Raw genomic sequence first — 8,336 nt, 5'->3', positions numbered from 1 at the left:
ACTCACCTGCACTTAGCTTGTTCTAAGTGATTTCATTTCAACAAAGGGAAACAATATATTTTGAGTAAATGAATAAAATGTTTAGATGATTAACTCTGGTAGGAAAATAAAATGAGTTAAACTCGTTTCTCAAGAACGTTGTGTGTTCGTGTTGGGTTTGCAGAAATCCCACCGAGGAGCCCAAGTCCACCCCAGGAGGCTGTCAGGAGGTGGAGTTCCCAGTTCTGCATCTCTCAGGGAAGCCGGGGTAAATGGAGGCCAGCAGGTGCCTCAGTGGACGACATCTCCCTGGCCAGGCAGCTGTGCAGCCTCTGCCTCCCGCGGTTCAACCATTAAGTTTGGGATGAAAGGCGCAGAGGCCGCTTGGGCACAATGATGGTGCAGCCATCACGGTGAGGCCGTGGTCACCAGCCAGGCCCCAGGCACACCAGTTAGCAGGTCACAGCAGCCAGCATAAGGGACATACTACGATCTGAATATAAAATGCCCTCCCAGACTCATGAGTTAAAGCCCAGGTCCCCAGCTGGTGAAGTTCTTTTGGAAGGTTCTGGAAACTTCAGGTGGGGCCGAGCAGCAGAAGCAGGTCACTGGCGACATGACCTTAGAGACTGTCATGTCCTGGGACCCGCCCTGTCACTCCCTCTGCTTCCTTCAGCATGGGCAAACAGCCTCTGCCACACACTCCCATCAGCGGCATAGAGCCTGGGGCCAAGAACCATGGACTGGGCCCTCTGATACCAGGGGCCGAACGCGTCTGTCCTCACGTTGTTCTCTCAGGTATTGGGCCACAGAGATGCAAACACTGCTCTGCTTCATTTTCAGGGCCTGGAGAGAATTCTCATCCATTTGCTCTCTCTCCCACCTCCTTCCCTCTCACCCTCCCCTCAAAACCCAAAACAAATTCTACATCAACCTTTATTGAAGAATATTCTGCTTCAACTTTGCACAAGTCTGTGCAGAAGGACTGGAACCATTTTCACTTTTCCAATGTGGGGCCCCTTGAGGAGCAGGGAAGCTGAGAAAAGTCAGCATGGCACCGAGGATGAGGCCTGAGGAATGGGAATCAGAAAACCTCTGTAGCCTGGTGCAGATGGGTGAGCTGTGAGTCCTTGCAGCCTCCCACATCCTGGTACCAGCAGGTCAGCAGTCACACGGGGAGGAACAGCTGAAGTTTCCCATCCAGCGTGGCGGTGGCCAGCTGTAATAGAAAGTAGAGAGCCATGTTACTTAGTTACTTGCAAGGTCTGGATTACAGAACAGAATGCATCAAACAGTAAGATCCATATGCTCGAAAGGAAATACTCTCACTTGATCAATCCGAGCTACATTTCATTTCTACTTTCATCTCTTAAGTGCCTTGGTCAGAGTCGATCTTATGAACCAAAGGTCATAAGATAAGATATCCCTCGTAATGACTGCATGTTACCAGTCAATTACAGGACGGACAGACCAATCACAGGAGAGGGTTCTGGAAGACAGCAGGGCAGGCTGCCTCAGGACCCTGTCTTCCCCCCAGGACAGGAACCTAAGTCTGTTTGGTGTGAGTATCTTGCAACTGTGGAGCAACCTGTTCTCCAAACATCAGAGGTTTATGTTGGGATGACCACTTTCCACTTCAGACCATAGAGGTTTAGACAAAGAGGGAGTACAGATGAAGAGGGGGTGCAGATGAAGATGGGGTGCAGATGAAGAGGGGAGGCAGACAAAGAGGGGTGGCCCTTGTTGTGGCACCCTCTCCATCACTGCAAGCCCTCCCTCTCCAGGAGAAGTGACTCCCAGGGGATTTAAGGGTCAGTTCCATTTACACCACCTTCATTTTTCTCTTCTGCTCCTTTGGGAGCCACACAGTGAAGAAGAAATTGAAAATCAGCAGCATAGTAGGGAAAATAGAAATGACTGTGTGCTGAAAAAAAATGCTTAAAATATAGTTGAGAAAATCTGAGTTTACATTGCAGGTTGATCCTGAATACAGAACAGTCTGTGCAGCCAAAGTAAAAATAATAATAACAAACAAAATCATATCCATGGGAAATGGGAGACTTTAGTTTCCAGAATTATCATGTTATTGCACTGAAGTGTCCATTTTTCAACAAAGAAATAGGAAAGTGTAGCCTAGCCAGCTCATTTAAAAAGAAAAAACAAAAACCAACAGAAATTGTCCCTGAAAAAGACCTATAACAAAAACTCCTTAAAACAACTATTTTATTTTTTTTCAAGAGGGCCAGAAGGCTGATGACCGATTGGCAAAATTTTATTTTTCTTTGCAAGCTTTATACAAAAGAGGAAGAGACTTAAACATCAAAAACACCCTGACCTAGTTACAACCTTTCTGTTTTTGCCTCCCTGCATTCTTACTGCCAGTGTCCTTGACTAAGTACAAATTTCTTTTTTTTTTAATTTATTTTTTTTAATTTTATTATTCATATGTGCATACAAGGCTTGGGTCATTTCTCCCCCCTGCCCCCACCCCCTCCCTTACCACCCACTCCGCCCCCTCCCTCTCCCCCCCCACCCCTTCAATACCCAGCAGAGACTATTTTGCCCTTATTTCTAATTTTAAAACAACTGTTTTAAAGATGCTCAGAGAGTCAAAGGAAGATGTAAAGATTTTTGGTGATCCACAAATGAAATGGAAATATCAACAGAGAGAGCAAAAGTGAAATTAAACTAAAAGGAAGTTCTAAAACGGACAAAGGAGAGTAGCTGATGAAATATTTGCTGACAGTGTTGAGGCAGATAAACAGGCTGAAGAAAGAATCAGCAAACCCAAAGATAAGAGAAGTCATGGAGTCTGAGGGACATGAAGAAAAGCAGCTGAATAAAAGCGAATGGAGCTGGGCATGGTGGTGCACACCTGCATCCCAGCACGTGGGAGGCTGCAGCAGAAGGATCACGAGTTCAAGGTCAGCCTAAGTTACATACATTGTAAAACCTGACTAAAACTGTGCAGACCAAGAACCTATGACCAACCTGTGCACTGCAGGAGGAGAGGGAGGGAGTAGAAGAATATTTAAAGAAATAATGGGTGAAAACATCCCAAATTTGATGAAATACACAAATATAAACATCCAAGAAGACCAATGAGCTCCAGGTAAGAGGAACTCCAAGAGATGCCCACTGGGACATGTTATGATCAAATTTTCAAAAGTCAAAAGCAGACTGAATCCTGGAAACACCAAAAGGAAAGTGACCCCTGACATACAAGGTCATTAGAACATTTTTCATCATAAACTTTGAAGGTTAAAACCAGTGTGTTGATAGAGTCAAGGATCTAAAGGAAAAATGCCAACCAAGAATCCTACATCCAGCAAGTGTGTCCTTGAAAAGTGAGAGAAAAGTAAGACCTTTCCAGATCAACAAAAGCTTAGGAGTTCATTACACTAGACTGTCTGCAGGAAACGCTCCTGGGAGTCCTGCCTGGTGAAATCTCCAGTGGCCATGAAAGAAGCTCAAAGCCTAGGGAAGAAATGCAGATTCAACAGCGGTGCGCACACGGCAATTGTAGAGCTAGTGTTACTGTAACAGGACTTTGAAACTCCACTTTTCAGTGTGATTTAAGACACAGATCCTTAAAATAATTATGGACATAACAAGTAGTATTGCTGTAAGTCTGGTTTGTAACTCTACTTTTTCTACATAATTTAAGGTATCAATATATTTAAAAGATTTGTTAGTTTATGTTTGGGGAACCAAAATATATATGTAAGGATATACTTTTTTTTTTTTTTTTTTACTTCAACAGCTGAAATTGGTGGGGATGGAGAGGCAACTTTAGGAGATGAAATGTAACCTCCATGGTAAACACAACAAAAATGTCTATAGAACATGCATAAAAGGAAATGAGAAATAAATTGAATTGTTTCACTGCAAAATGAGCTGAAGACAAAAGAAGACAGTAATGCAGGAAGTGAGAGACAGACAGCTGTCAGACATGGGAAATAATTTACAGAATAAGTCCCTCCTTATCTATTATTGCATAAACGTAAGTGGAACAAACTCTCCAATAAAAAGGATTCACAGAATTAATTAAAACAGAGGTTCCACTTGTATGTTGTCTACAAGAAACTCACTGAAACTGAAAAGATAAGGGAAGATATTTCATGCAAATAGCAAAAGAGAGTAGAGATGACTATAATAGTATCACAAAAAAATAGCCTTTAAATGAAAAAGGTTACAAGAAACAAAAATGACATTGTATATAAATAAATGTTGCAACACAAGAAGACACACTGTTACGTTGACGCAGCTAACAGATACCTCCAAATATGTGAAGCAGAAGCCTGCAGAGCTAAAGGAAGAAACAGTCTTGGATTAATAGAGACCTCAAAATCCTCCTGGTAGTAACAGACGGGACCAGCAGACAGCAGATGTGTAAGTGTACAGAGGACCAGCAACACAAGAAGTAAACAAGATCTAATGGGCACATGCAAAGGACCCTTCCCAAACATGCACGGGACATTCTCCAGGTAGACCATACTTTAAGCTACAAATTAAGTCTCAATATATATTGAAAAAATAGATATCAAACATTAGATGAAATTTTCACAAAATTGTGAAAATTAAATGTCATATTCTTAAGCAACCAATGGATCAAAGAATAAACCACAAGAGAAATTCTAAAATAGTGAGATGTGAGTGAAATTGACAACACAGCATGCAAAAAAAGATCTGTGGTACCACTAAAAAGGGAAAAAATCATCAATGAAACCAAAAGTTGGGTTTGATCCCCAGAACCCTGGGAAAAAAATAGCACCGAAAGAGTGCAATAGGAATTCACCAAGGAGATTAAAGAATTGTACAACAAAAACTACAAAATATTGCTAAAATAAATTGAATACATAAATTAATAAAACATCCCATTCTCATGGACCGGAAGACAGTATTATTCAAGCGTCTAAATTACTAAAAACTATCTACAGAGCCAATGCAATGCTTACCAAAGTTCCAGTGACCTTTTTCTTGCAGAAATGGAAATGCCTATCCTAAAATTCATTTGTCATCCTAAGGGCCCCTGAACAGACCAAAAAAAAAAAAAATCTTGAAAAAGAATGGAACGGGAGGACTCACGCTTCCTGATTTCAGAACTTAACTGCGGCACTGTAGAAATCAGAACGGGATGGGATGGCGTAATTGCAGATGCACAGACTAAGGAACAGCACAAAGCTCTCAGAAGTAAATGCTGTGTGTCGGCACGTGGTGCTTCTCTAGGGTCCCAAGACCGTTCAGTGGGAAAAGAATGGGTCCTATGAAAACTGGGTATCTACAAAACGAAGCGGGACTCCTACCTCACACCATAGACAAAAACAAGTTCAAATTTAAGAGGTAGTGTAAGAAATACAGTAAAACACTTAGAACAAAAATAGAACAAAAAATTCATGCACTGGAGTTGGCAATGATGTCTTTTGGATATGACACCATAGGTAGATGATAAGAGAAAACTGACAAGTTGGACTTCATGAGATTTTTAAAATTTGTGTGTAGAATTTAAAGTGTGTCACCACCAAAATAAAAGAGCAGCCCACAGAATGGGAGGAAATACTTGCAAGTCATATATCTAATAAGGGATTGAAATTCACAATTTATATATGCAACCTAAAACTCAATAACAAAAAAGCAAATAATCCAATTCTAAACTGGGCAAAGGGCTTGAGTTGACATTCGTCCAAAGAAGGAAATGTGTGCAAATGGCCAGTGAGCACATGAGGATGCTCAACTGACTAAGCATTTGTCAAATACTATCTCACGCCTATCAGGATGGCTGTTGTTTAAAGAAAGAAAATAATGAAAAAATGAGAATGTGGAAAAACTGGAACCCTGTGTGTTGCTGATGGGAAGGATATAAGTGAAGCAGTATGACAGTTCATTAAATACTTAAAAACAGAACTGCATTATCCAGCAATTCCATTTCTGCATGTGTTAGCAAAAGCATCAAAAGCAAGGTTTTGAAGAGGTGTCTGTACGCTCTCATTCATGGCAGCCTCGTTTATAATAACTAAAACACAGATGTCCATCAATGGGTGAATAGGCAAGCAAAATGTGAACTATCCATACACTGCATTTATTAAGCAGAAAAGTGAAGGAAATTCTTTTGTATACCACAATCTGGATGAACTTTGGGGACGTAATGGCAAGTTAAATAGGCCAGTCACAACACGACAGATATGGGGCACTTAGCGTAGTCAAATCAGAGCAACAGAAGTTGAGTGGTGGCTGCCGAGAACTGGAGTGAGAGAGAAAGTGGGCAATTATTGTTCAGCAGGCACAGAGAATCCATTTACAAGGTAAAGAATAGCGATGGTGGCGGTGAAGGGTGACCGTCTTTCCAGGTGAAGAGTCACCGAGATGGTGGTGAAGGGTGCAGGCTTGATAACTGCATTTCACAGCACTCCCGAAGAGAATTGTGTATTGTGTGTTTTACCAAGTGAAATCATTGCGGGAGCAAGACACACTGCACCACTTTAGATCCCTGCTCCCATCTGTAGTGGCTTTCACGTGGAGAGAGGCCCCAGCACGTAGGGTCGCTTGTTCAGTTCCTCACTACTCCTGCTTCCTTTTACTTTTTTGAAGGAGCCAACTTAATAAAACCAGGTCTTTTATGTACTGCCACCGAACCATGAGTTCTGCATTTTGAGGGAAGCTCAGGAAAGCACTGGCAAACTCTTTTGCCAGGTGTCTGAGTCCGCTGAAGCCGCCATAACAAGACACCGACACCATAGACTGTACGGATTATGCAACAAGGTTTTCCTCACCGTTCTGGAGGCTGGGAAGTCCCAAGGCAGATTGGCACATGATTGGCGCATGGATGGGCCTGGTAGGGCTCTGCTGGCTGGCACAGGCTGACTTCTGCTTTGGGTTCACATGGCCTGCCCCTGGTGCATGAAGACAGGGCCAACCATCATATCTGCCCAGACCACATAATCCCTGTGGTTCCATGGATGACCCCACACCTAACACACCAGGCAGGCATACGCCAACCACGGAACTCAAACTGGAGAAGTCCCATCCTTTGAAGCCAAACCAGAAGTGGCCCACCTGGTGAGCTGGTGTTGGAAGTGACAGAATCCCCTGCTGTGCCATTCTTTCTTCCTGAGGAATAGTTGCCTATTGGGCTCTGGTAGGTCATGATGCTGGCTTTGCCCTGATGCATTTCCCAAAAACATCTGGATTTTGTGATAAGCACACGAGTCCCAGGCTAGGAGGTTCTCATACAGTAGTACTGTTGACCTGGACTTGCTGAGATTCTAGCAGCAAATTCGTGACAGGCTTAAGGATGCAGCACTTGTGCCGTTGCTCCAAACTCCATTCTTCATTTTGAGCCAGGAGTGGCCACATTGAGCTTGCATCTCTGTCCACAGACAACCATCACCTCCCGTGAGGTCTCGGGTTGGCTGTGAGCATCTAATCACACAAGCTCTGGACACACTTTATTCCCGAGACCAACGGTGTTTTCCACCAAAGAGCAAAGTGTTTTATTTCCAAAAATAAAATGAGATAGAGGTCAATTCCTTGAGTTCGATTGGAGATCACCTCATGGAGGGGGCTTGTATGTTAGAGGCTATGGAGGGCATTGTGCAGGCCCGGGGCTTAGATGTTCTGTCATCAGGAAGCAGGCTTCCACCAGGAGGACTCAGTGCCTGGGCAGCTTCCTCACTTGCCAGCAAGCAAGCCATCAGCAGGAGCATCTTAAGAGCGGGAGCCCTAGCCACCCTCATGACTTTGAGCATCACTTCCAAACAGATGATGATATTTAAGTGCTTCTGATGACTTTTCATCGCTATCAAAATCCTGTGTTTCAAAATATTATACAGCTTGACTTCATAGACAACCTCATGCAACTTCAAATGCAACCAGCCCATGCAAGTCCTGTCCAAAGAAGACAGTGTACCTCGTCTGTCATAGGGTATTAATTAAAACATCTTTGACTCGTCTCTTGATTCAAGTAACAGACTTACTGCCCAATGACTGACAGTTTGGCCGTCTTTCACTTTATACCTCTGTTTTCCCTTTCTTTCAGCCACCCCATGGTTCCACACTAGGCCAGGTCATTTCATCTCACCCTCAAATTGTGTGAGCTGCTCTCAGCTCCTGTCCCAGTCCTGCCCTCCTCGCTCTAGCCCACCTGGCATATTTCTGCCAATCGATTTCCTCAGTCACTTCCTACGCCCTTCCATATTGTGGCCAGGAATTTAAATCAATCATGTCAAGATGGAATTTGACGTTGGGCCCAGTGTTTGTCCTGTCTGCATCTCTCTCAGGGAATGCAAATGCTTGGTGTCTGTCCCCCGCCAGAACACAATCTCTCCCAGTGTCTCTGCAAGTTTGACTCCCTCCCTTTC

General features: G+C 43.4%; 1 long non-coding RNA gene across 1 annotated transcript in view; it reads right to left on the bottom strand.

The window, feature by feature from the left end:
* Nucleotides 1-901: 901 nt before the first annotated feature.
* Nucleotides 902-8,336, bottom strand: part of LOC141422492 (uncharacterized) — a 30,725-nt gene continuing 23,290 nt past the window's right edge. Inside the window, exon 2 of the long non-coding RNA XR_012447072.1 lies at nucleotides 902-1,198. This is a non-coding gene — a long non-coding RNA (uncharacterized lncRNA). The remainder of the gene's footprint in view (nucleotides 1,199-8,336) is intronic.

This window comes from Castor canadensis, chromosome 1 (genome assembly GCF_047511655.1).
Source record: "Castor canadensis chromosome 1, mCasCan1.hap1v2, whole genome shotgun sequence".
Classification (NCBI taxonomy): Eukaryota; Metazoa; Chordata; class Mammalia; order Rodentia; family Castoridae; genus Castor; species Castor canadensis.
Note: the sequence above shows the minus strand (reverse complement) of the source record. Positions and strands in the feature narration are given on the sequence as shown.